This window comes from Triturus cristatus, chromosome 3_1, assembly GCF_964204655.1.
Source record: "Triturus cristatus chromosome 3_1, aTriCri1.1, whole genome shotgun sequence".
Lineage (NCBI taxonomy): Eukaryota > Metazoa > Chordata > Amphibia > Caudata > Salamandridae > Triturus > Triturus cristatus.
In genome coordinates, this window is record NC_140583.1 from 640628509 (window position 1) to 640654019 (window position 25511).

At 43.2% G+C, this 25511-nt stretch overlaps 1 protein-coding gene and 1 long non-coding RNA gene across 4 annotated transcripts in view; one reads left to right on the forward strand and one right to left on the reverse strand.

Moving 5' to 3' along the window:
* Window positions 1-25511, forward strand: part of MEGF11 (multiple EGF like domains 11) — a 1813102-nt gene that overhangs the window by 811533 nt on the left and 976058 nt on the right. The gene's annotated exons all lie outside the window — the stretch shown is intronic.
* Window positions 21996-25511, reverse strand: part of LOC146860704 (uncharacterized) — a 263183-nt gene continuing 259667 nt past the window's right edge. For all 3 annotated transcript variants that reach the window (XR_014978852.1, XR_014978851.1, XR_014978850.1), the window contains 2 exons: window positions 24801-24951; window positions 21996-22664 (listed from right to left, as the gene is read on the reverse strand). This is a non-coding gene — a long non-coding RNA (uncharacterized LOC146860704). The remainder of the gene's footprint in view (window positions 22665-24800; window positions 24952-25511) is intronic.

Below are 25511 nucleotides of genomic sequence, written 5' to 3' on the forward strand. Positions count from 1 at the left end.
TCGCTCCAACCCAGAGCCTTACGGACTTTTCTTTCTAATCGACACTTATTCATCCTCCTGAGCCCAGGATTTTTAATTTACTCGAACCCTTCTTCCCTCGCGCTCGCCTTTCATTGGGCCTGAGAGTGCGCAGATTGCTGCAGGCAGCAGGGCCTGCGCGTGGCTGCAGCCTGTTTCACATCTTTCCTCCCCAAAAGGACCTTTTAAGTTCTAAAAATGCATTGGCCTTTCTTCTCCAGACATGAATATGGAACCCATCTCTGCCTTTGTTCGAGGGAAGCTTTTTAAATGGTAAAGCCGCTCCCGCAGGCCCCGGAACCGGCACTTGATTTGTGTGTATTTCTGAGGATTGAAAGCGGCGTTTCTCCTCTTCTGATGGCGCCTTGTTGGCCCCGAGGCGTCTTAAGTACTCGACCGGGGTAAGGCGGAAGAGAGGGCGACAAATAAGAGAGGGGTGGACAGGAGAGTGAATAGAAGAACGCGACCGGAAGATGGCGTGAAAAGAAAAACGAGTAGGGTCGGAGGAGGTAAAAGGTTAAAATCCGGAAATAAATGTAAAAGAAGATTCGAGAGAAGGAGAGATACAAAGACATTAAGACAAAAGAAGAGATATAGTAAGCACCAATGGAAGGAATGAAAGTCAAAATGAAAAACAAAACAAAGTAAGAAACAAAAAGAAAGACAGAATGAGTGTGATGTAAACAGGCACAGAATGACAGACCGAGAGTAATAGAGAAAACGAAAACAGAAGAAGTGATATCAGTAAAGCATATTTGAGTGACAGGCTGAGAGGCATAGAAAGAAAAGAGATGATGGGAGGAGAGGTGCTTGTATTTATGCATTGATGTATATATGAAAACTTGTACAGCGCCACTTGAGCACCAAAGCAGTGCAGCGCTACACACTGGAAAAGAAATAGGCGAAAAGAAAGAGAGCAGCAAAGACAAAAAAAGATAAAGTGAGATGCACAGACTGCCAGAGAATAAGAGAAATAAAGGTAAACATGCAAGGACAGATGGTTGCAACACAAATTGCCCCAGAGTGACGCAATGAGGGTCACAGAGGGAAAGATGAAGCGTGCTGTCTTGGGTCTTTTCCCAAAGCTGTGAATTAATAGTGACCACTTAGCTTTATCAGTTGTGAGAATGGGCATGTGTTCCCTCCGGCCAGGATGCTGGGTATCCGTAAGGCACAGAAACGTCTTTAAAGACTTCTTAGCTCTCCAAGGTAGTTAAGTCGAACAGTCAAGGCCTCGCTCATGGCAGGGTGTGTGAAGGTTGAGGCACAATGCAGAATTAGTTTTCACAATCACAATAATGAAGGAACTTCCATCTAGAACTGCTCCTCAATTCAAAGAACCTTGCAATAAGACATTAAAATGCATGAGTAAAAGGTGAACTGAACAGTGAGAAATCACATAATACAATAAACAGAATGTATCGACAATGAATACCAAATACTGCACTGCACTGTTCGCAATCACAAGCTAATTGCAATGACTAATAATGTTATGATCTGAAATATAATGTAGTGAAGTCAGTCTGTGAACACGTTTAACCGGATATTAACTTTTAAATATTCGAATTTGTGTCTTTGTAAGAGCTTCTGGACAGAAACCCTGCTTTGTGTCCCAGGTTGTGTCTGAGCTGGTCACAGAGCCTCAAACAATGAACAAATACAGCAATGAAAGGGCATATTGTCCCAGATTAATGGCTCTGAATGTAGAAGGACTGCTCTTGCACAAGTGGGGGGGCAGATAAGGCTTTGCCCCCCAGGAAAAGTCAGGGTGAGAGTCTGCAAGGGCAAAGAGGGCCTTCGTCAATTTCTTAACCAAGCTGACTGGAACAACATCTGGCGGCTGGAGCTCCCCACAACCAGACAGGGCCAGAGGCTCCCATTTATGACTTGAGGACACTGCTGCCAGTATCCAGGCACTTAAGGGCAATGGTTGGCCTACATTATAGGGTGCACTGGCAGAGGCTAGTGTGTACCTTGAAAGGGTATGATGTGTGAGGTCAAATAGATGGAAAGAGGTAGATGATGGTACAAGGAGATTGTGCGAACTAGGCACAATCATTACTCGGCTCATTAAGCTGATGAGGTTGGTTCTTGTGAAACTATTTAAGTGTCTGGCATGGGTTGGAGAGGGTGTCTTAGCGCTATACTCAACATTCTCTGGTCTCCATTTTTTCTGTTGCCTCCATGCAGCAGGGTATGCTGGGCAGGTCATGGCAGCTGGGCAGTGGCCGCCTATTGTCAGCACAGGTGCATCTTTACAGTTTACATATCAAACCGGTCAGTTTGAGGCAGTTTTCTGCTTCTCAGAGGGACTTTGAGCAGCAGGTTTGTCCTGCTTCCGGGACTCTTTTTGCGGGCTGGTCCCTTTGTTTAGGGACACCAAGCAGGTAAATTACCCAGAGGTCGTCGGTAATGGTGGATGTGTATTCCTCTCCGGAAAAACCATGGGGACAAAGAAGCCAGAGAGAGGAAGAAGACAGGGGGTGGGCTGTCCACATTGCTTCCCTCTGGGGAGCATCCATCTTACATTAAGTTTCCTTGCAGATATTTGCAGGGCACAAGTCCTAAAAAAAGAAGTGGGGGGACGCTAACGTCACGACCGGAAGTGACGTTATGGCTTGCACCATCAGACCCTTAGATGCGAATGCATCAGAGAAGCCAGCGCGTGAGCAGTGTTCTGAATGGGATCCGATCTCGCCCCAGAGAGGCCAAAGAGTGAATGTGTGGTTCCATTTGCTCCAGTTATCGAGCTCCCGGTAAAATAAGTGGTGGGACGCCGTCCACCCGCGTGGTACCCCGACTCGACCATGGATATTTGTCATCCTCTAAGGGAAGCCGGAATGATTGATGAATCAAATGTGTAAAATCTTTCCTCCTTTTAGATATCATTTTTTGATATTTGCAATCACTATTGTGATAACAATTTAGATAATGAGTGTGGAAATTAACTTTCTGTCACAAAACTAATAAACACAAAGTGGTGCCCACTACTAGAAGGATTACAGGGCCTAATTTGCATGGGGCCTGTAGGGACTGCGTGTGGGTGCAGGTTTGGACCCCCAAACTGCAGAAAGGCTGCAACCTGCCGGGACTTTAGGCAAGGGGTTACAGGTGTACCTCCTCCTGACCACTGGGATGGGGAGAGCAGCGTAGAATCACCCCTGTCACCAGGGTATGCCAAGCCTACCCCTGGTAACATACACGCACTGACCACTAGATCTGCAGTTTAGGGGCGTCTTTCAATATAGGCCCCTCGACCAGACTCGAAAAGGAAAACTATAAGGGGGCGTTAGGATCAATGCAAACTCATGGCAGGGATGAACCAGCTGGTACAATCAGATGGGAGCTATCACCCTGAAAGCATGAGAGGTACAGAAAGATAGAATGAGGGGGAGAGGGAGAGAAAGAAAAAGATAACTGAAGAAAGTAAAAGAAAGAAGAACAGGCATCCATATCGAGTGAAGGGAAGAGTTTAAAAAAAGGAATTAAATGAAAGGAACCAATGAATGCGAAAGGAGATAGCCAGTGAGATGGGAAAGTAGAATGAAATATAAAAAGTTGCCAGGGGGCGAGTGTGTAGCTTACGAAGAAGAGAGAGCGCAAGAGGGGCCGAGGAAGGCGTGGAGAGTGGCAGAGAGGGCAGGGTGGAGAGTGACACCGAGACAGGCGCAGAGCGCATCTCCAATATTCTTCTGTCTCTTTGCCGCCTTTCTTCAGAGTGAAAAGGGCGCTGATAGCATCCGCGCAGTCACGTCCTAATAATCATACATAAGTGACGAAAAGCAGCGGGGAACGGGCAGAGCGAGGCGCTTCGACTAACTTATGTCTGTGCCGAGGCGCATTCAGAGAGCTCTTGCAACGAGGGGGGGTCGCGCTGACTCCCAGCGCCTGGTGTTGCAAGTGAAGAAATACAGAGATGTGAAGTGAAGGTCAGCTCGACTTTTACTCTTGAAAACGCCGGTCACCGCCGATGGAGTCGACTGATGGCGGCAAATTGCAGCATTCAGGAGGCCCGGCACGGAAAGGGGTCTTATTTGCCAGATTCGAGGACTATCTGCTCAGGCAGGGACAGAGACCCGAGATAAGCACCCACTTTGTACCTGGTATCATTGTCGACATGGTCAGGTCAGTAGGAGGTGAGCTCTAGAATAAAAGGGCCTCAGACAGTTCCCTCTAAAAGAAGGCTGCCGATTGGGCTGTACAGCTCAACGAACTTTGGGCCATATTATCAAGGACGGCGTTAAAATTATCGCCGGTTTGGCGGCAGAAAACTGCCCTATAGCGGCGATAATGAGCTTGATAATATGCCGCAGAGAATTCCAATAGAAGCCCAGGTTCTGGTGTCAACATGGGCTTCTATTGGAATTCTCAAGGGCATATTGTCAAGCCCATTATCGCCACTTTAGCGGCAGTTTTCTGCCGCTAAAACGGCGATAATTTTAACGCTCTTCTTGATAATATGGCCCTTTGACCTTTACCTTAGTGTTTACGAAAGGACCATGGAGGATAATCGGGAGCAATCTGTGTGTCTTGTGATATAATCATTCTGCGTGGGTTCCATACGCGGCACCCAATGACCACGTAAGCAGTGCTTAATTTGTAAAAGAACGAGTGCCAATGACCAAAGCCATGCATGCCTCGAATAGCAAGGCTGTGACGTCGAATACCAGGGCTATGACGTTGAATACCAGGGCTATGACGTCGAATACCAGGGCTATGACGTCGAATACCAAGGCTATGAGGTCTTGAAGCCACCTTCTGTCTTTCTAGTTCTCTTTCAGACACCCTCTGACTCTTTATCTCACCCTTGTAGGTTCCTGCTTTCTTTATTTGTGACTTTGTTGTCTTTCTCTTCCGTATTTCCCCTTTGTGTGTTTTTCCCTCTCTTGCTCTTTGTAAATGTCTGATGAGTTCTGGTAGGCCCCACCAGCTCAAGTTAACCATTGCAAGGAAGTCCTTTTTGATAATTTCAACGAGGCTTGTGACCATGAAACGCTATTAAAGATTGGTTACCTCCATGAGCAATGGAGAGGCCACAGGTGAAGCGTGGGGCCACCACCACAGGTAGCACAGGGACTGCTTAGTTTCTCATAAAATGGGGTGACATCTGTGGCAGACACAGAGTCACAGATGGCAAAAAAACATGGTCGATGAGAGCTTTGAATTCAGAGAAGTACACAGACAAGAATAAAGATATACAGGAAAAGTTTACTACAGAGAGATAGAGGGAGGGACGGGATACAGAAGAGGGAAAAAAAGAAGTACTGAGGCAAACACCATGGAGAGAACTAGGGAGGGACAGAAACATTGCGAGAAAGGGGTGGAGGAGTGTTGGGATGTACAATATCTAGAGGTCAGGGGAGAGGGATACAAACCGAGAACCGTAAAGGCCTTAAAGGGAGAGAAGTAGAGACAGGAACAAAGATACAGAGAGGTATGAGAGTGATACAGAAAGCTGTTGAGAGAGGGTGAGTGAGTTATAGTGGAGTATGAACTCAATCAGGGAATAGTGAAAGAGGCAGATAATGAAATATATGGATAAAGGGAAGAAGAGAAGAGAAAAAGCGAGGTTGAGGGAATGGGAAGTTGGAGAAGGGAGATTGATATGGTGTCTCTGAAAGGGAATCTTAACAGTCGTATGTGAGGGGTAGCAACTGTTTTACAAGAGTTCCACAGTGGGATGTGTCTTTGCTAATAGCTCTTCTGTCTTATTTCCCATTGGGTTACAGGTAATTGGCGATGACAACAATTTAAATAAAAGCGAAACGCAGATGTGGAAATAATCACATTATGTGTACAAATGAGGGAATATGAGCTCAGCATGTGCTGTGCACTATGAAAACACATGTTCCCTGCCGAGCGCCATCCACCCCGAGAGCGAGTGGAATAATCATAATGCTAATCACACATATTTATATCGTGAAATTAAAGCTTCATCATGTAGTGAAAACTAGCACCATGGGGCAGCCATTCCGCCAGCACAGCAACCGCCTCTAGAAACCATGCGCATCACCTGCAGAAACAAATGCACAAAGCCACCTGAATAGGAGCCTTCCGTTGACATTGAATAGGTCGTTTTTTGGCATGATTGAGCCTCCCAACCAATCAACGCTCAGGGACAGGACTCATGGAGACCCCCAGTAACTGGAGCTGGGGCCTGCTGTGCTAGCAGGCTTGCCACTCTTTGGAGTGGTAAAGTGCAAAACGTGCCCATTTGATTGTCAGGCGAGCTCAATTCAGAAGGGATATTGTTCCCCTTAATTGTGCTGGTAAACATACACAAAAGTGCATGTTCCACAAGGATACAAAATTAAGATTCTGGAAGCACAAAATGGATAGCTTGTCCAAGGCGAGCAAGTGAAGCGGAAAATATTGAAATTTCCACAGTTGTACCAGCACATCCAGCAACCCTAAATTGACTGGTGCAACAGCCCCAACCCAGAAACCACAGAGACACCCACATGAGAGTTAAACATTCTACCAGCGAATGAGGCGATAGGGTTCATACGGATGGGATGCTGGGGTGAGAGACTCTGATACAGATAAGAGTAGGCAGAGACTCTGGAACAGGGAGACACACAGTGGTGGCTGGTGACATTTGAAAGTGGTGGGGCGTAAAATTATTGCCGTACTGCACCGCGGCGAGCGAGCGCAGCGAGCGAGTTCGAACAACCTACGGGTGGTTTGGGGGATCTCCCCCGAGAAAATTTTGAAAAAGAGAGTGGTTAAATGGTGCATTTTCAAGCAAATTTGAGGAAGCAGGAAAGTTAATAGAGCAATACGAGCTCTTAGAATATCTGCCCCCATCCATGACTTTCTGAACCATGACAGCTTGTTTCAAATCTGCCTGCACCCACTGCTTGGTTAAGTAGGCAGCTGTCACAATCCCATGTGCAGTCATATTTTTTTTCATTTCCCAAAGTTATGGCATATCGTTGGGAAATGAAAAAAAATATGACTGCTCTGCTATGGTAAATTGATAAAAATTCCACACAATAAAAACAACAGAATACGCGATCAAGCCTAGCTAACAAGCAGATGTTTCTAGATTGCATTACGTCTGAGAAACAAGGCACAGCAGGAGAACTTTGACCTTCCAAAACAAAATGTTATGAATTTAGGTAATCATTTGCCTTTGTGACTAGCATACACGGTACATTGCAAGAGTTAACAAAGCGCTGGGCAAAAAGAGCCTCAAGGCGCACACATCCGTCCAACATCTTAAAAGGTAAAGGTTTATCATTTAAAGCAGAATGCAGCGAATAAAATGACATTTTAACATCTAACATGCAGTTCTAGGTACCTGTCAGTGCACTGCCCAATGTACTTTACTGATTTCCACGCAAACCACTAAGATATATTGCTCTGTTCAAACTCACCCCCCATGTTATCGCAACAGCAGAAATCTCTGGCAAGCCACAAACAAATGTATTCTCAGCACAGCAGCTCTTCAGGTAGAAGCATAAAATAGCACTATATTTTTAACATTTCGACAGTCTAAAACCTTATATAAAAAGTAATAATATACGTTAGGTTGAGAAAGAGATGCATGAGGGTGCAAGGGGTGGAGGGACTGAGGGTTGTCACCCGGAGCGACTAGTGATGCACGCTAAGTCACTCAAGTTCTCACCGCCAACTGTGTTATGGGAGAATATGTTATTATTACAGGGAGGGGCTGTGCTTTTTGATTTGGGAAGTTCTTTTTTTGCGCCTTTAAATCATTTGGACAGCAGTAGATGAGAAAGGCAGAAGGGTGTCTGCACACAAGCTTTTCAATAATTTCTATCCAGGACAGTATCATTTTTTCCCATATGTGAGATTGTGATATTACCTTTACCTGCTTGTGAAGAGATGCTCGACTTTGAGCTATAACTGTACATAAGATAATGTAGCTTTCACTAAGGGCTTTTTATGTTTGTGTAGTAATATTATTGTACCTTTACTAGACCATCGAAGTTGTTGTGTATCGGAGAGTGTACTACAGTGCCTTTGAAAGATAATCCCCATAGGTAATGCACAGAAAGGTTTAATGACGCAAACTCCTTGTTCTTTTGCGCTGACACATGCAAACACTGTAATAGACCCTAACTGCGTGTTCCTCCTCCTATCACCAGATTACATTAGCAACCCTTGACTTCATCAGTCCGACGCAAAACGTGTCATGTCTGCTCTCCACTTCACATTTACAACTGACCTGTCCTCTGCATTTTGACAAAGCAGCAATAATTCAAAAACACAAAGGCACACAGATTTTGCCAGAAGTAACATAAACATTCACACCAGTTAATAGCCCCTTTACCAGTCAGTCAGGTCCTACGTGTATGCCGTTTTGACAGTATAGGCTGCGCTGCATTGGTAAATGGAAACACAGTGAACGCTATGCTTACCCACTTCACCTTTGGAATGTAATACAATTATTTCTTGCAGGCTTTTTGCAGCCTGATTACAGACACTAGACAGGGAATGAAAACGTAGTTGAAAATGATTGACGAGACACCACAGATATAAAGAAGTGACGTTCATTTCACGTATATCGGACTTCACTGGAGACAGATAATCACAAAAGCAGTCCGAACAAAGAAAATCAGTGTTGCCTGTGGTTGCAGTCAGCTAAATGATGATTGCATTTTTACCCTAATGTTTAAATTTCACTGAAATTAGATTACGTATTTGTGATTTTCCTTGTTTGCATTTATGGCTCTGTACTTGAGCCCCGCCCCCTCTCACCGCTTGAGCATCACCTAACTGAATATCTACCTCAATTTAAATGAACACACCAGGACAGGTTTCTTTGCTGAACAAGAGGCGTCCAACCTGCATCCCGGAGCGCCCTCCACCATATTACTGCTGCCCTCCAACTAATGAAGTGTTTAAGGGTGGGGGTGAACTATGCCCATAGTTTTAGCATATTATGTTTGTGAGGGATTGGTGATGGGGCAGGGGCGTGTGGAAGGTGGGAGGTACTACATTCGAAAAAGCTTTCTGGATATAAACCGATTTAAGCAGTTGTTACTGAGTCGCGTGTTTCTCGCCAGTGCTGGTGCTTTCTCATTGTGCGGTCCTGTTTTAAAGGGGGTCAGTCTTCCTCGTTGCCTGTATGCTCGAGGGAGGAAGGGGGGGGGGGGAATCACGGAGGGGGGGGGGGATTAAACAATTTAAAGACAGTAAAACTTACCTGAGTGCCTGGTACCGCCTCCGCTGCTGGCCGGTCACGACTCACGCTGTACTGGTCGGCGTGTTCCTGCTGCAGGAACCGGAAGCAGCCAGCTTCCCTCCCTACGCAAGCCAATCATCGTGATTGTAGGCGCAGGAGGAAAGCGCCCCAGCCGGGACATTTTATCTGGATAGAGAACAATGGAGCGTGGGCGGTCCTGCTCGAGGGCAGGGGGGAGTGGCTTGTCCACTGTTGTGGGTACTGATCGTTTGGTCAGCCCTGGAGCCGGCCAAACGATCAGTACCCACAACAGTGGGTAAGCCACTCCCCCCCTGCCCTCGACCAAGACCGCCCACCCCCAACCAGGCACAGAGGCACTTCTGCTTTCACGCAATGCGAGAAGGCAGAAACATAATGGTAGTTTTTACCGTTTATTTTTCTGCCTTCTCGCACCGCGAGAAAGCAGTGGGGCGACGCCCCCACGCCCAAATGGGGGAGCCGCCACTGGAGACACAAACATTGACAGAGGGTGCAGCCTCTGCAACAACGAGGCACAAAACAAGGGTACCAAACCTAGGGTGAAGAAACCTAGATCCAGGAAGACACCTACACTGATATGTGGACTGGACACACCACCCTTCAAATGACCCAGTGCTAAAGCATTTGCACACCAGGCACCTACAGATTTCAACTAACCTGATATGACACAACTGACACCGGTGTTAAGTATAGTTAACCAACTCCTCCCCAAGGCACGACCCTACACACCACTGAGCAGATGATGAACATACAAATTACAAAATTGTTGTGTAAGGTCGCGTTAGTTGGTTCATGCTGAAGGAAAACTAACTAGCAGATGTCAATTTGAACGCCGAGATGGCCAAGAGCACCACAATATACAAATTCAAGTGCAAGCTCCTCCATAGGGAAAAACATCACATCTGACAAATATCTCACCAACTTCACTTACTCAGGTGTTATGAGTACCCACAAGACCTTCCCCCCTACAATACCCTGTTGAAAGGCAAATCTTTAATGCATTAGATGCCATGTTGCTAACTGTGCTGCGGATAACAACGAAGTGAGCACGTGGTCGGAGCCCAAGTCTCACAGACCGCATTTCCTGGAGTTTTGGAGGCATGCAGAAGACCCACAAAGAGCTGATACCACTGTGAGCCGAAACAGCCGGCAGAACCAAGGGCACAAACACTAGGGTTCCCCAAAGAAAATCCGTACCAAAGCTTTGGAGCACACCTTCATCTGGATAGGACTCCATTCACATGGGCATTGTAGGTAGTTGTATGCTACAGGTGCCCAATGGGTTTTCCCTGTAGGCAACCCTACAACCAACAGACACCACTTAAAGCTAGAGTGAGGAATATGCAAGAATTGGGAATACACTAAGGGTTAAAAACAAAGCGGACTGTACCAGGCTGATGCCAGTGACTTAAAGATAAAGTGGAAAAGTGTTGAAGGTTGGGACATGGGATTAGAGGTGAGGCAAGCTGTGGCCGGCTGGAATAAGGAACTAAAGCCCAGGGCTTTAAGTGGGATGAAAAACTGGGGGGTCTCTCAAAGGGGTGTGACCACTGTAATTGAGGGCATGGCTTAAAAACACGTGAGCTACAAATCTGTGCTTAGCATAGTGTGCCACCCGACAAGTATTTTGTTGCTGTTTCTGTCATTTCATCCAGATATATGATACAAGTAACATCATACCTACAAAAAGTCAGGACTATTGGCTTTGTCAATGGTTGTTAGTTGCCTAAGATAAATAAGCAGTGATTATGTCTTATATATAATATTGAAAAAGCTTCCACTTGAAACCTTGGTGACACCACAACAATGTTGCTGCTCCTGAGTTTTAAAAAGAGAAGGGATATCGAGAGAGAAAATGGCTCTCTTTAAAGGATTTCCCTTCCCCTACAATGCTCACCTGGCATGACGTTGTTCCGTAACTTCTCCATTAGTGAGAAGTGAGCAGTGTGAAAAAACTTAAACGCCTTAGCCAGGGCACAAAACAGAGCCCGATAGAGACCCGTTTCGAGGCCCCCTTTAAAAAACCTAAAGCCGCTGCAGGCTAGGAGGCTGAAGAAAGATTCCAGGAAGGAGAAGATCCAGAGGACCTTACCCAATGACCTGCCATTTACCCCTTTCCTGTGCACTTGAAATCTACATTCTTCACTCAAACATCATCTTCAAGAGTGGGGGAATCCCAGTTCATTTTCCTGTAACACGCACAGCGTCTCCACTCATGCTCCGTGGCAACTCTCAGGTTGTTTTGCTTCGTTGACACCACTTCCAGCCAATCGTCCCATGTCTGGCGGTCTCGCGCTGGATCTCACCACCCATCAATCCTGTTTTTCATCATGGCCCATTCGGTTTCGGCCCACAGTACATCTACCATCCACCGAGTGAGGGCAGGAGCCAAGCCTGACCTCCAGTGTGTGGAAATTACACAAGCGGCTTAAAAAAAGGCCATCTCTAAAAACCTGGATCAGGCTCATTTTTCTTTTTGCCGCTCAGTAGCCCAAGAGGACAAAGCTTATGATTCAATAGCACAACTTACCAGTTAATACGGGTAGGTTCTAGTTACTGAGTCACAAAATAATTATTAGGCATGCCCATACCATATGAACATATCGCACGGTGTGTTCCCATCATCTAGGGTGTGCATATAAAACTATCTGATATATTATTTGGGTGTTTAAATACGTTAAATAAATATAATGATCTATGTTGTAGGGAATAGCCCGGTGGACCTACATTATCTTCTGCTATGTCAGCAAATGTTTCAAGGGTTCCATTGGTATATAGTTTCCTCACTGTCTCTCTTCCCGTCGACAGTCCTTATACCTCTGCGACTGTTAATTCAGCTGCCGCACTGTCTGCTGGGCTAGACCTTGTGACTTCAGGGGCGTTTGTTCTCTTAAGACCCCAGCCCCAACTATAGCTTAATTTCCATGAACACGAGTCTGCTCCTGCGATGCGTCCTTACTCTCCAGAGCTGCATTGCCAAGCCGCTCCCTCTCACCCTCCTTTGGAGGGTTTTCCCTTCTGTATATACAGTCAGCATTGACAGTCATCTGGTTGCCCATTGTCACTGTGCTGCCAGGTAGTAAGGTTTAAAGTTCAGAGCTTGTAGACTTCTTCATTGATGGGCTTCACAGGAGTCTGTATGGAAACACAGTAACAACCCGGTCTCCAATTAAAATGTATTAGGGTGGAGTTTCATTCTTGAAGTAGAGTAGCCAGCAGGGACATAGGGATTGCTGTGATAACACAGCAGTGCCACCATTGAATGAATCCAGGTCTGCCCATTGCCAATAACAGCAGGTTTTTCCAAGAGCTTGGTTGCTGTTCAGCATCACCTCAGCCACTCTCTCTCTCGTGTTCCTCACCACTACGCTGACATCTTCCCTATACACTTGGACTCTCAAGTAGTGAAAAGTGTCAGATTGCCATAGTCGCGTGTTGCGTGGTAGTCCCCTTTTTTAAAATTTATTACATAATTGTTTTCAATTCACTTTCCGCCTAGAGCAATAGCCGTGCTTCTGTTGTTGGGCGTGTCCCTAAATTTAAATCCTTTAAATATATTATAATGTCAGCATATAGTTATACAGTGTGTGCTGTGCCCGATACAGTTAATTCTATTCTATTGACCATTTCTCGGATTATGGAACAATCACCATCACGAACAGTGGGACTGGGGGACGCTCCGATAGGCGACCCTTGCTATGGTATATGCTTTGGATATTAATCAGCAAATCCACACAATGGCGGTGTCATCTGTGTAAAATAAAGTAATCCAGGCAATAATGCCGGGGTCTATGCCCACTCTTTACAGTGCACCTAAATAGTATTTGCATTGTAGATTGTCAAACACTTTCTTCTGGTCTATGACTACGACTAATGGTAGGTTTTGCAATACTTTAAATATCCGCTGAGTTTTATAGGAGGTACTACATCCGGGGATGAACCCATTTTTATCAGGGTGTATTATGTTTGATATTATTTTGGCTCAGCTTAAAGAGTGCAACTGTAATCACTTTTCAGCTTGTTTTCAGTAACATGGCCTGTGTTTGGCCTCAGCCTGCACTACAGGGAGGGGAGGGGGCAGATACACGAGTTTGCAGAATTAAATGCGTGTGATGATCTGTCAGTCCCTAGCTTCTTTCTTTTTGATGTCCCCTTTTATTTCACATTCTGTGATTTGTGTATCTAACATTTCCCTCTGCTCCTCTGTCAGTCTCTGAAGGTGCAAGTTAGAAAGGTAATCTACCACTATTTCCTCATCTTACATATCTTCTTGTTTCTATAGGGTGGTGTAATAATTGGGGGATATGTTGCCCCTCTAAACCAAACACCATTTAATTACTTTGCCAAATTAATATTAAGGAGGGCCCCTTCACAAGAAAGGGAGCATGAAGTGCTCGTGAACAAAAAAGTCATGGATGGAATGCTTGAATTAATCTCTGCTCGGGGCTGCATTTTTCACAACATGCCACCCCAGTTTGGACCCAGCCATATGCAAATCGCTCTTGACTGTGCCAATGGGAACAGTCCAGCCCGAACTTCCAGGCCAGGTCCTCCTTGAACCGAAACACAAGCAAACCAGGACAATTTTTGCCATGGTTAGGGCTTACCAGCCAGGTATAGCTGGGTTTCAGTCACAGCGTGCCCAGACGTGGGTTGCTTGCTTACCATACCACTGGAACCAAGCTACTTATGGCTGAAGAGCTCCAATCAGAACAAAACCAGTCTTGGATTGCTTGTGCACCGGTTCCAGTTCAGAGAAGACCTGGCTTGGCATATCAGGCAGAATTGTTCCTATTGGAGCAGGGTCAAGACTGATTTGCATATGGTTAAAGAACAAAGTGCACAAGTAGGTTTTTCCAGTTCTCAATTTTGCAAGATGTATTCAGATATCAGTTATCTTTACAGAAAATAAAAGTTACAAGTGGCATGAATCAAATCATAATAACAATTCCCAAATACAAATGGACTACGTTTGACTAACCATCTATAAGTAAAATAAGCAGCAGTTCTCTCTGTTCTGAACAGCGATAGCAAAATATATTAATGTGCAATTCTACAATGCAAAATGGAAAAATATCTAAAGTCTAAAATGACTGACTTTCTAAAGCAAAAATCAAATATCTAAAGCAAAAAATCAAAATTATATCCTAATGACAAAAGGTTTGCAGATCCCTTGTAACATTTTAGACAAAGACAGCCCAGAGATGAATGGCTTTTTATTACATAGAGAGGTGGTACAAAAATATGACTTGCACAGTTGGCTTCTAAACCACCTACTTACAAATGATTTTCATTGGACAGAAACATGAGAAATACAACTTGATAAAATGGACCGTTCTGCACATTCAAAACAATGAACAGAGCAACAGAGGTTTGGCAGGATAACCTTCAAACTGTTTCAGATTCATTCCGTTGGCTAAGGAAGCTAAAAATGCCACTTTTTCACACACAGAGACAAATGCTCTGTGGCTGCAGCAGAATTTCAATGGTTTCCTGAATAGCAAATGAAAAATGCTCATGCGCAACACTTAAGCATGCCTTTCAGTAAGGCGGCTTAGCGCGGCCTGCTTATGCTAACTGAATCACACATTACACTTTATTTTTCTAATAAAAAATTAATTTTCCACAGATACATGATTAATCTTTTCTTGGGTTTGCACTGTCTCCCCTTGCTTGTCCTGGATTGGTATGGTGTCTGCCCATGTAGCTGCTCCAGTGCATTCAGTGTGCCCTGTCTCCTTCAGTGTGTTCTCTATGTATAGCATATAGTCAGCACTCCCTATTTTTCTTGTTTTGCTGCATTTATCTCTGTAGTCATGTGTATCTGCTCACAACTGTGGGGGTTGTGGATGTTTGGTCTTCAAATTTCCTGTTTTAGTCTTCTAATGCAGTGAGTTCCTGGGACATTTAAGGTCATTACAGTAACAACATGTGGCATGTGCTGGTGTGTGGTTGCTCCACCCCACTTCCTTTAGGGTGACCACTCCCGCTCGTGGGTGCAGGTATTCTACAGTTCTCTCCTCATTGTCACCTCCCCCTTCTGGGTGTGCAGCTGTGTTTGCTATGTTAGGTCCAACCCAAATGATCACAATAAACCCTTCCCAGTGCAGGTCAAAAACATCCTATTTCATTGTAGCAACAATAGTGTGCAAGTGCTACCGGCTTGTCTCCCTGCCAGTGGTATCAGTATCTTAAACGGCATTACTCTCACCAGATCTGCTGCTCCCTTCATACTAGCTCATGGGATGGATGACCTCAATTTCACTGCAGCTGCACAGGAGCAGGCCCAACACAGTAGTAATGCAGAAGGTAGTGAGCTCATCAAATAAGCAAAGAAGGATTCAATGACCGTTCTAGAAGGCAGAGGCTGGAACCCATCAACTAACAAATCTTCAGACAGTCATAGAGTGTACTACACCAGTGGTTCCCAAACTTTTTCGACCTGCGGCTCCCTTGTCCCATTGGCCATTGCCCGTGGGTCCCCATTGTTTCTTTTTTTGGAGGGTTGGGGTGGACATAAGCCCGGCCTCGGGAGTACTTGCATATTTCTCCCTGAAAATAATTGGGATAAAGCTGATGATGGTATTCTAATCATATAAGCAGGGTGTTTCGTATTACTAAGGCGGCGCCTCTATATTCATAGTTACTCTTCTTTGCTCATGTCTTTTTTAGAGTACCCTCTCAAACTTTTTTATCACACTTATCGTGCTAGATAGCACCCCTATGCATGTAGGCCTCATTGTCAAAGTGTTTCTGCGCTTGAAGACTATTTGCATGCACTTTCATTTCTACCCAGATCCTACGTCCCTCTTTCTTGCTTCCAAATGTTGCCATTATGCCGTATATGGTGTTTTACTTCCCTGTGCACAAAGAGAGAGCAAGCCTGTCTGGAAATGTGTATGTACAGAAAGAAATGTGTACTGAAAGTACCAATGATTCAAGTACAAATGTCAATACTTAATAATACTTAGGGGCCGATTACAATGTCAATCAGAAAGGCTCCGAATGGCATTTGGATTCTGTGAATCTGATTCGGAAACTATGTTTCCAACCGAATCGGATACATTTACGACTGACCAAGTACGATGCAGGGAAACCGTTCGGGCTGTCCGATTCGATCCCGATTGGCATTCGGACAACCGAGTCTTTCTGAGCCGAATCGCACAGCTTTATGGGCACAGTTTCCGACCGAGAGATTACGATGCCCGATTCTGAAAGCTGTTTTGAATCGGTTTGCCTGACATGAAACGACTGTCAGAATCTGACTTTGGGGGCCCGTAGCTGGCCCCCCTTCACCCATAGGCCTCCAGTTGGGGCCCGTGGGGGTACCCATGGGTCCCCTTTTTGCAGCCATGCACAGTGTGGCAGGCACCATGATGTGCCCGACACAGGGTGCAAGGTTTTCCCCAACCACTCCTTTTTTCAATGGGAGCCTGTGTTCTCGTTCGGAACACAGGCTCCCATGGAAGTCAATGCAAGTCTGACTGAACAATGTTGGGAAGCATCGCAATTGGTCGGTTGGACTTTCAGAACCAGAGTCGGTCGGAAACCATTACGAAACCGATTTGGTCAGAAGTGTTTCCGACCAACATTGTAATCGGCCCCATAGTGTGTTTAATAGACAGGACTACTGTACTTTCCTGATAACTTGCGCTGGTGTAAAATGCATTTGGAAAAAAACAGAACTATTAACAAGTCTAACAAAATAAATCAAACCTCTTCTGCTTACTTTGGGAGTGTTGGAAAGTGGGGTTCCAGTGAAACTTGGAGGTCATCTCCCTCAAAATGCCATCAATTAAGCACTACGTTTACAGCTGTAGGCATGTCACTTACAAATCATCTACATCATGTGTTTAAGTCTAATTAGTTTAACTGAAGCCAACAGACCATTCAACCTTTAATGCATTAAAGTGCTTGGTGTGCAGCTCCCCTGGCTAGGTTTGACGGCTCTCCAGGGAGCCGGGGCGCACAGTTTGGGAACCACTGTACTACACAATGGCATTGACCAACACATACAGTTTCCTTCTCATGGAGAGTCTACACTTTGAGGAACTCAAGGAGATGTAGTTTGCAGAGTTAGACAAACCAGATGTTTGGGATTTCAGGGTCATTTCTACTCTGGCTTGGAAAAGGTAATTCTTGGAAAGAAGCTTCAAGATTTCCATTCTTCTTTTCATTATTTGTTTAAACAATAAGCTACATTACTACAGAACATCAAAATATAACCATCACAGAAGTGATTTTATTAATAATTCATTACAGAAGACTAAAGATGAAAAAGCTAAAAAAAAAGAAAAATAATATAGCTAGTTACACACGTTGGAACTGCAAGAGAGAACAATTTCAGGTTTGTTTGTTCCAAATTAAAATAATGAGGTTTTTCCAATACCTATTACATTTACTTAAAATGACTCATGCAATAGCAATTTGGTTTTTATATTCATATGCTTAAGTGAATACTTTCCAGCATTCACAATAAATTGAAGCCAGATTATTTTTTTAATTTTCACTATTAGCATGTGTGCAACAGTCATAGCATTAAAACAATATCAATGCTGTGTAATCCCAGTAAAATGGTAATTGGTTACGGGTTAATTGGTGTCAGTAGTTTACAGCTTAGTTTCTTGAATACAGTAGTCCAGAGGTAATTTAACTTTCGACAAAGTAGCAAATATGTGAATGCTATCTTGCCCATTCTGGGACTGTGGGCAGAGCTTGGTTTATGATAAATTCTAGATAACTTTAGTGGGGTCAGATAGAAGTCAATGATTCCAGAAGACTTGTGCTGTTAGGTGAGTGCCAGTAATTATACTGCTAAACTTAAATAATATCGAATTTGGTCTACGTCAATTGTTTGAGCTGTTTATGTTGACCGTTTTTCTGCCCATTTTGCCAGGTCATCCAATATAGCTCTTTTGAGAAAACATAAAGCTCTGATATGCTGCTTTAATGGTAAAACATCCATAGTTTTTTTCTGATTTGTAAGTATTTACAAAGGCATGATTGAATACTTTGAATCCCTTTTGTAACCGATGGAAGGATTTCAATGCATGATCTTGAAATCCCTAACTCATGCCACGTTAGAAAATATTTATCTCCAAAAATGGAAGATAGATCGGTATTATCATAGTCTTAAGTGAAGTTGAGGGATTTGTAAACATTTTGTAAACTTTTTTTATATTTTATTCAAGATGGCCAATGTCTTAAATCTGGCTTTTTAAAACAGAATGGATCCTCAGATTTATAAAGGGCATTCTTTATGTAGGCTTAATCGAAGATATTAATCCAGCTGGCTGCATTGTGGTAAATTTGATTTAAAAAATCTTGTTCACATCCCCACACTGGCCCGGTATTACTGACCATGGATGGGTATTGTGTGGCCCAGTAGCGTAATGCCCACCTACTTCTATTGATAAGTACTGTTAGTGATATCAGTGCTTGGCGTAGAGGTTTGATGTTCCAAATAAAATAAAATTAACTAATCTAGTAGCTTAAAAAACTCTAGCAGCTATGCATAATGGGAGTGTACAAAAAACAAATCAGTAGAATAATCATATTCTAATCGTTTTTTTAATCAAATTAATATAGCAAATCAGTGATATAGACATATCTCTCAATTTCACTAGTTATTACTCAGTTTAATATTGAAAACAAAGTTCCAAATTAGCAGTCAGTGTAATGCCAAGGTAACAGGCAGCATGTGTAACCCTTAAATCATCCGATTGGGCACCCCCAGCAAGAAGGATTTTAGTTTTGGTGGTATTGAGTGTATATCCTGAAAGTAAGCCAGAGTCCATAGCTGTCCACCTTTTCTTTAACGTTCCCTATACCCTCTCCACATAGGTACAAGTACCCACACTGATTAGACGTGCTATGAATTATGGCCATTAATCTAAAAAGTAACTTTTGGGGTTCAGTATAGAGTTTGCACCCATTTAATATAGGAAGAGTGTAAGCCAATAGTGCACCACAATTCACACAGCACCGGAAGAAAACTGCGCTGCATACCAAAGATTAACCAGATGCTAATTGTTTTAACTCTGTTGGCTATAATTTTGGCAACTATTTTAGAGTTTGAATTCAGAAGAGAAATAGGCTATATCATCTACAGTGGGTTGAATCTTTGTCTTTTTTTAAGAAGACAGCAATTATTGCAGAGCACCAGGAATTGGGACTACATTGTTTGATCTAATTTCGTTTAGAATGTCTATGCAAAGTTGAGATCCTCCTTCAATTAGAAGTTTATGGAGCTCCAGTGAAAAATGTCTGAAAAACTGTCTTACCTGATACTAGTTTTGGTATAGATAATTTATTCTCCTCATAGGTAAAATTAGCTCCCAAAATTAGATTACTGTTGTCACATATTTTGGGTTTGAAGAAAATGATACTGATTCTCAGGTTAAGCTTGGTCATTATCCTAATGAACATTATATAGATTTGTATAACACTGTTGAAATACTTGTAAAATTTCATTTGTACTATTATTATTTCCTTTTGTGCCCCTATTTCTGACAATATTACTAGAATTAACTAATTGTTTGCTCATATGCACAAGTCATATTCCCGATTTCTTACTGTTTCACAAATATACTTTTATTTAAAAAGGGAGTTTTTAAAGTTTTGATACAGTGTATAGCCTTGGTAGAATAACTTTCTGATTATTCATTGAATATCTGTAGCATATGAATTCATATTAAAATATCGAATTCCTATTTTAAGATTTTCTTCCTCAAGCATATTTGCTTTGGATACTTCAATTGAGAAATACTTTGTTGTGCCACAGAGGAAGGTTTACATCTCTCCGGAACTGTATGTGGATGCAGGAACTTTCAAATAGTAACACCAGATGGATTCTTAGGTTCTGAATCATATCAGGGGATTGTTGACAAGGTGCAGATGGCACAACCTAGATATACATACACAAATGACATCAGGTTAAAGGTGTTTCTCATGCTTTCCCCTGTAAACCAGAGATTTATTTGCAGGGGCTAATCAATAAACAAGACATTATTCATTCCCAGTTTCTTGGACCCCAAACCTGGGTTTCAACCACAGTTTATCTAGCTGGCAGAAAGAATGGAGTATCCGCCACAATGTGTGCTGCTTTACCTATGGGGAGGGGGGGCGTGGGTTAAAGCTATACGTCCCTCCTGGAAGACGTGCTACCCATAAGGCTTCATGAATCACAATGCAAAATATGAAACTGAGGGCTAGGAGGACCGTGTCTACTGAAGAGATGTGAGGATAAGTCCTAACACCAGGGACAGGCAAGAGAGCTCTAGCCACAAGGGCTTGTGTGTGTGTGTGAGTGTGGTTAATATGCAGTACATTTGCCTGGTTCTTCTGATTCGCCGACTATTGCTATATCTGTCCTCAAATTATAGGAACCAATTTCATTAAATTATTTTCATCATTGCCCTCCACTTACATTTCCTTTTTTTTTGCGCTGACACCCTGCCTTTAGCTGCTCCTTCTTCCTGCTGCGTCACCCTTTGCCAAGAAATTCTCGATTGAAGTACCCTTTGTGGGTATGAGGTGTCAGGTTCAGGAGTGAGGGTTCGCCAAGCAATTGGACATAAAATTCAGTAAACATCAGCAGTGGCTCCTCTGCTATAGTGGAGGAGCGTTCCCCTCCCACCCCACCCCCCGCCAGCACTTTCGGAAATGTTAAAAATAGAAAGATAAGAAAACAGGATTAAAATCCATTTTATTATCGTTTTATTTTTCCTGTGCCAAGTCTAGGGGGCGGAGCTAGGGTGGTGACAGGCTGAAGGGGGAGTGGTGAGCACTGCCTTCAATGTGCATGTGGGTTTGGCCGGCCGCCTGAGGCCGGCCAAACCTACATAGGCAGTGAAGCTCTCCCCAACCCCAGCTGCATTGATGGGGTTGGAGAAAGCAGGCAAAGGCTCCCAGGCTTTCCTGTAGCACAAATCATCGGCGTTCACACCAATCCTGAAGCTGCACTAATTCATGAAAGCAGAGTCAGGATTGGGCCCTAGGCAGGCTTGGAGCCTGTGCCTGCCGGCAGCGGAGGCGGCAGCTAAGTTCTTTTTTATTTTCTTTCTGTTTGTCTCCCTAGTCCCCCATCCCTCCACCTCCACCATCCTGCCCCCATCCCTCACCCGCCTCTTTATTCCGACACGAGTCGCTCCTGGTAAACATGCATAAACAAATAACTATTAACATCTCATTGCAAAGGATAAGTCATAAAAAATATGTAATTGGCTGATGACTAAACAGATGACCAATATAGCTTATTTTCCAGGAGATCTTACATATTTTATGGTGGACATCTCCCTCAAATGCAGTGCCCACCATTATTTGTTAATGGATTTTTTTGAAGTGCAGGAACGACTTATTTGGCTCCTGTAGGTGTAATTTGCTAATTTCTTTTATACAGATAACCCTTTTGAAAACCTTGGAACTTGTTTAGTCTTGTAAGGTAAAAGACATGATAATTCATCCCTGCAGGGCATCTTTATGGTATCCTAAGCAATTCAAAAATACTACACAACAATAAATTGAATAGGCCATGCTTTGCCAACATTCTCTCCATATTGGCCAGCTATCAGCATAGAATCCAGCATCCCAATTATACGTTTTTCTAAAGATTGACCGTTTCTTTCGATTTAACTCTCGTCAATAGACCTTGATAGTAGCCTGAGAAGAAGAGGGGTTAGCAACAATTTAAATCTTAAGCAACAGTGTGATCATTAGGACCACAAAATAAAAGTCTGAATCAGTAACTTGGCGTTGAAAGATTTATTACAATATCAGAGCCGGACTAATATAAATGAATCTCAAAACATAGTATAAAAATATTAAATAACCTAAGGGAGACCAAAGCGTCTTACAATATTGATCCTCAACAGCAGAGAACATAGAAGGATCTAAGTAGTGGCGGTAAAAAAATAAGGAAAAGGGTTTGATGACTTGTCGAATGGTTCTAATCCTTCTCCACAGACATGGAAAAGATATGCAGCATCTATTAAACCCTACACTAACCTAAGGATGGGGAAGCCCTACTGAGTCATGGTAGCAAGAAAGTTGTCAGCATCAGAACCTCTGTAAAAGTTCTATAAGTAAAGATCATGTATTGCATGAAGCCATACAATCAGAGATTCAAGAGTGGTCTGTACCTCTCCAAGTCTAAAGGGAATCTGACTAAACCCAAGGTGGGTTCACTAGTTAAAATGCTCAAAGAACATTCAAGAAAACATGACCTCATACACATCATAATATATTTTCCAGTTCCCAGAAAAGAAGACTACTTCCATATTCCAGTCTCCACTTTCAAAGTGTCCTTGGTTCCGCCCTTCATCTGAAAGTGTCAACTGGTAGCACTCCCTTTGTTCTTCATTAAAACCCTTTGACCTTTCCAGCTCTTCCACGCCTGTCTATCTCTGATATAGAATTTGCTTTTCACTAACTAACAAATGCCTTTGGTCTGCACCTGCAGAGGAGAAAAACATACAGAAAAACAACTTTCACATTAAGGTTACATGTCTTGACTGCAAACTTAAGGCCCACAATCATGATAACTTAACATTTTTCTTTAAAAACATATTAGTTCTACAACCTACATATAATCAAATAAATTGAATCTTTAATAATGAATCAAACTAGATCGTGCGGCACAATAACTGTTACATGTAACTTTAAGCAAAAATAACAACAGGTCACAATTTATTTTAAAAAGCCTTAAAGTCACATGTGATTCATTCTCACTAATTCCTGGCACATGTACTACTTTAAATGCATTTTAGCACACCATCATACAATCTAAACCTATAGAAAACCAATATCAGCAATTCCAGATGTTTCTGAAAAGGAAAATCAAAGGATCTTTTCCCTCTCGTTTCATAAGTATGTTCCCATTCGGTGTCCCCTAGAAACAACAGATCTACATAACTCTGATTAACATGTATACACAATTTTCCTTTGTGTTTCCAATCTAAAACTAAGGTGGGTAAATGTCCTTTTTTCTGATGTTTAATTTCTTCACTACCCCACTTGTGGGTTTTAGGATTCTGTTCCGTTTGAGCCATTAGGTCTCTCCATCTATCTTCCACCAAATTCAAAGATTTATTTTTCACCTCTAACATCAAGCAATTCAAATTATGCCAGTGTGTACAGGCAGTGTCTAGTGACTTAAGAGACACAAAATATTAGCCTGAAATCTCTGCATCTTTAAAATCAAGATTCTTATTCAAATGTTTGATAAGGCTAAATTGTGGGAGAACTACATCATAATTAAAACAATTATATTGAAAACTACCTCCCCCATAAAATATACTTAATAGGAGACTACAAGAAATACCATATGCCAGAGGGAAATTGTGGTAATTCCTTTTGATGCAGAAGAAGGTAACTGAGTACAAACGTAACAACTCCTAGCATTCATTGTATCTGTATACTCATAAAGCAGTCTAAAATAAACATTTGAGGTATAATCCCCTCTTGATACATCTGTGTGTAATTTCTTAACCCCACACAACTGCAGGCTACCATGAGTAGAATGTGGTGTGGTGGGGGCAACAGTAGACTTAAATTCTACTGAGCTATCTGTAGCTGAATATAACCCTATGGACACTATAACTAATGCTACAAATAAAGCCAATAGTGTGCCTACTGTCATGTATCTACGCCTACTAGTATTAGGATCGGCTTCCATTACTTTGTTGGAATCTAAACCTCTGGTGGAATGTAGCAGCTACAGAGACTTGTCTGTCAATTGCCACCTGTGCAAACAGCAAAACAGAGTACGAATGATTGTGCAGCGAAACTATGTACACTACAGTCTTGATAAATCTTACTTTTGCCCTACAAAATCTATGAAATGTCTTTGATAATAAACGGTTCTAAATCATTCAATTTTAGTCCCAATTTGAAATGCTTCAGTTCATCAACTAGCAGAGGAAACTAGTTTGCATCCAAAAATGTAGCTACATCTAAGATAAGATGTCTCAAGGCACTTAATTTTGGTAACAGTGGAAGTTCAAATGTAAGATCAAACTGAAGATCAAGTTCCCAAAGTTTCAATTAAACTTTCACAATGATCCCAAAATTCCCAGAACTTATCCTGCCTGTCATTTGCAAAAAGGTATGTCCATTCAGGGGATAAGTACCCCGGACAGGGCGCTCTTGTTCGCTTCGACCTCCTGAGTGTTGTCTCATCTCTTCCCTCACTCAGGTCCGAGTGCTCTATATCCTCTGAGATATCTGGGAGATCACTTTCTGCCTGTTGGACCAGTATCCCTCTCTCCTGCCTTCTTAGCCAACGTTTTTCTGCTGCCCCTTGAAGTTCTCTAGCACTAGGCCCTTCATCAGGGTCTGAGTCTATCTCTGTTACGACCACTGGATTAGTCTCTCCTTCAACTCTCCTCATTCTACTCTCCAGAATCCTCCTCAGGCGGATCGAGTGCTATTTTAGTTTCTGACTACTCCTCTATAGCTTGACTAACCTGCTCCTGTGATCTCTCGACCACCACTGGCTCTTCTGGGAGAGGTGCTGTTATTTCATCAAGGGGACATGGAACCCTGCAAGTATGGGCAGCATGGATCTAATTAGGGAGACTTTCGCACTTACCGGCAGGTGTAGTTACTAGTATGACTTGGTATGGCCCATGCCAACGAGGCTCCAAGCACGATGTCCATACATGTTTCTTCACCACCACCCAGTCTCCAGGATTTAGGTTGTGGCACTGTTACTGGTGCGGCAGGGCTGTAGCAGCTTCAACCTGATGAGACACAGAACGCACCACGTCGGCCAGTCCTTTGCAGTAATCTAGTATCATATCATCAGTAATGTTTACTGGTGCATTTGCAGTTACAGCTGTCAATCTCATTGCCCTTCTCATAATGATCTCATGGGGGGACAGTCCTGTCCTACAATCGGGTGTGCAGTGCATACTCATCACCACCAATGGCAAAGCATCCGCACATTTCAAAGACGTAGAAGCGCACACTTTGGCAAGTCTTTATTTCAGTGTCCCATTGACTTGCTCCACTAGACCTGAAGCCTCAGATCGGTAACTACAATGCAGCCCCTGTTCACCCTGCAAGGCATCCTCAGCACTTTGTAATTAAAGTGCAGCCTTGCCCGATCCCAAAGAAGTCGGGAAGCCAAACCTTGGTATCAACTCCCTCAACAACAACTTTTCTACTGTGAGACTATCATTTCTTCTTGTGGGAAAAAACCCATTGTGAAAAGATGCGCACAACAACCAACATGTATCTCAACCCGTTGCACACAGGCATCTCAATAAAGTCCATCTGCTTCCCCATGAATCCGTACCTC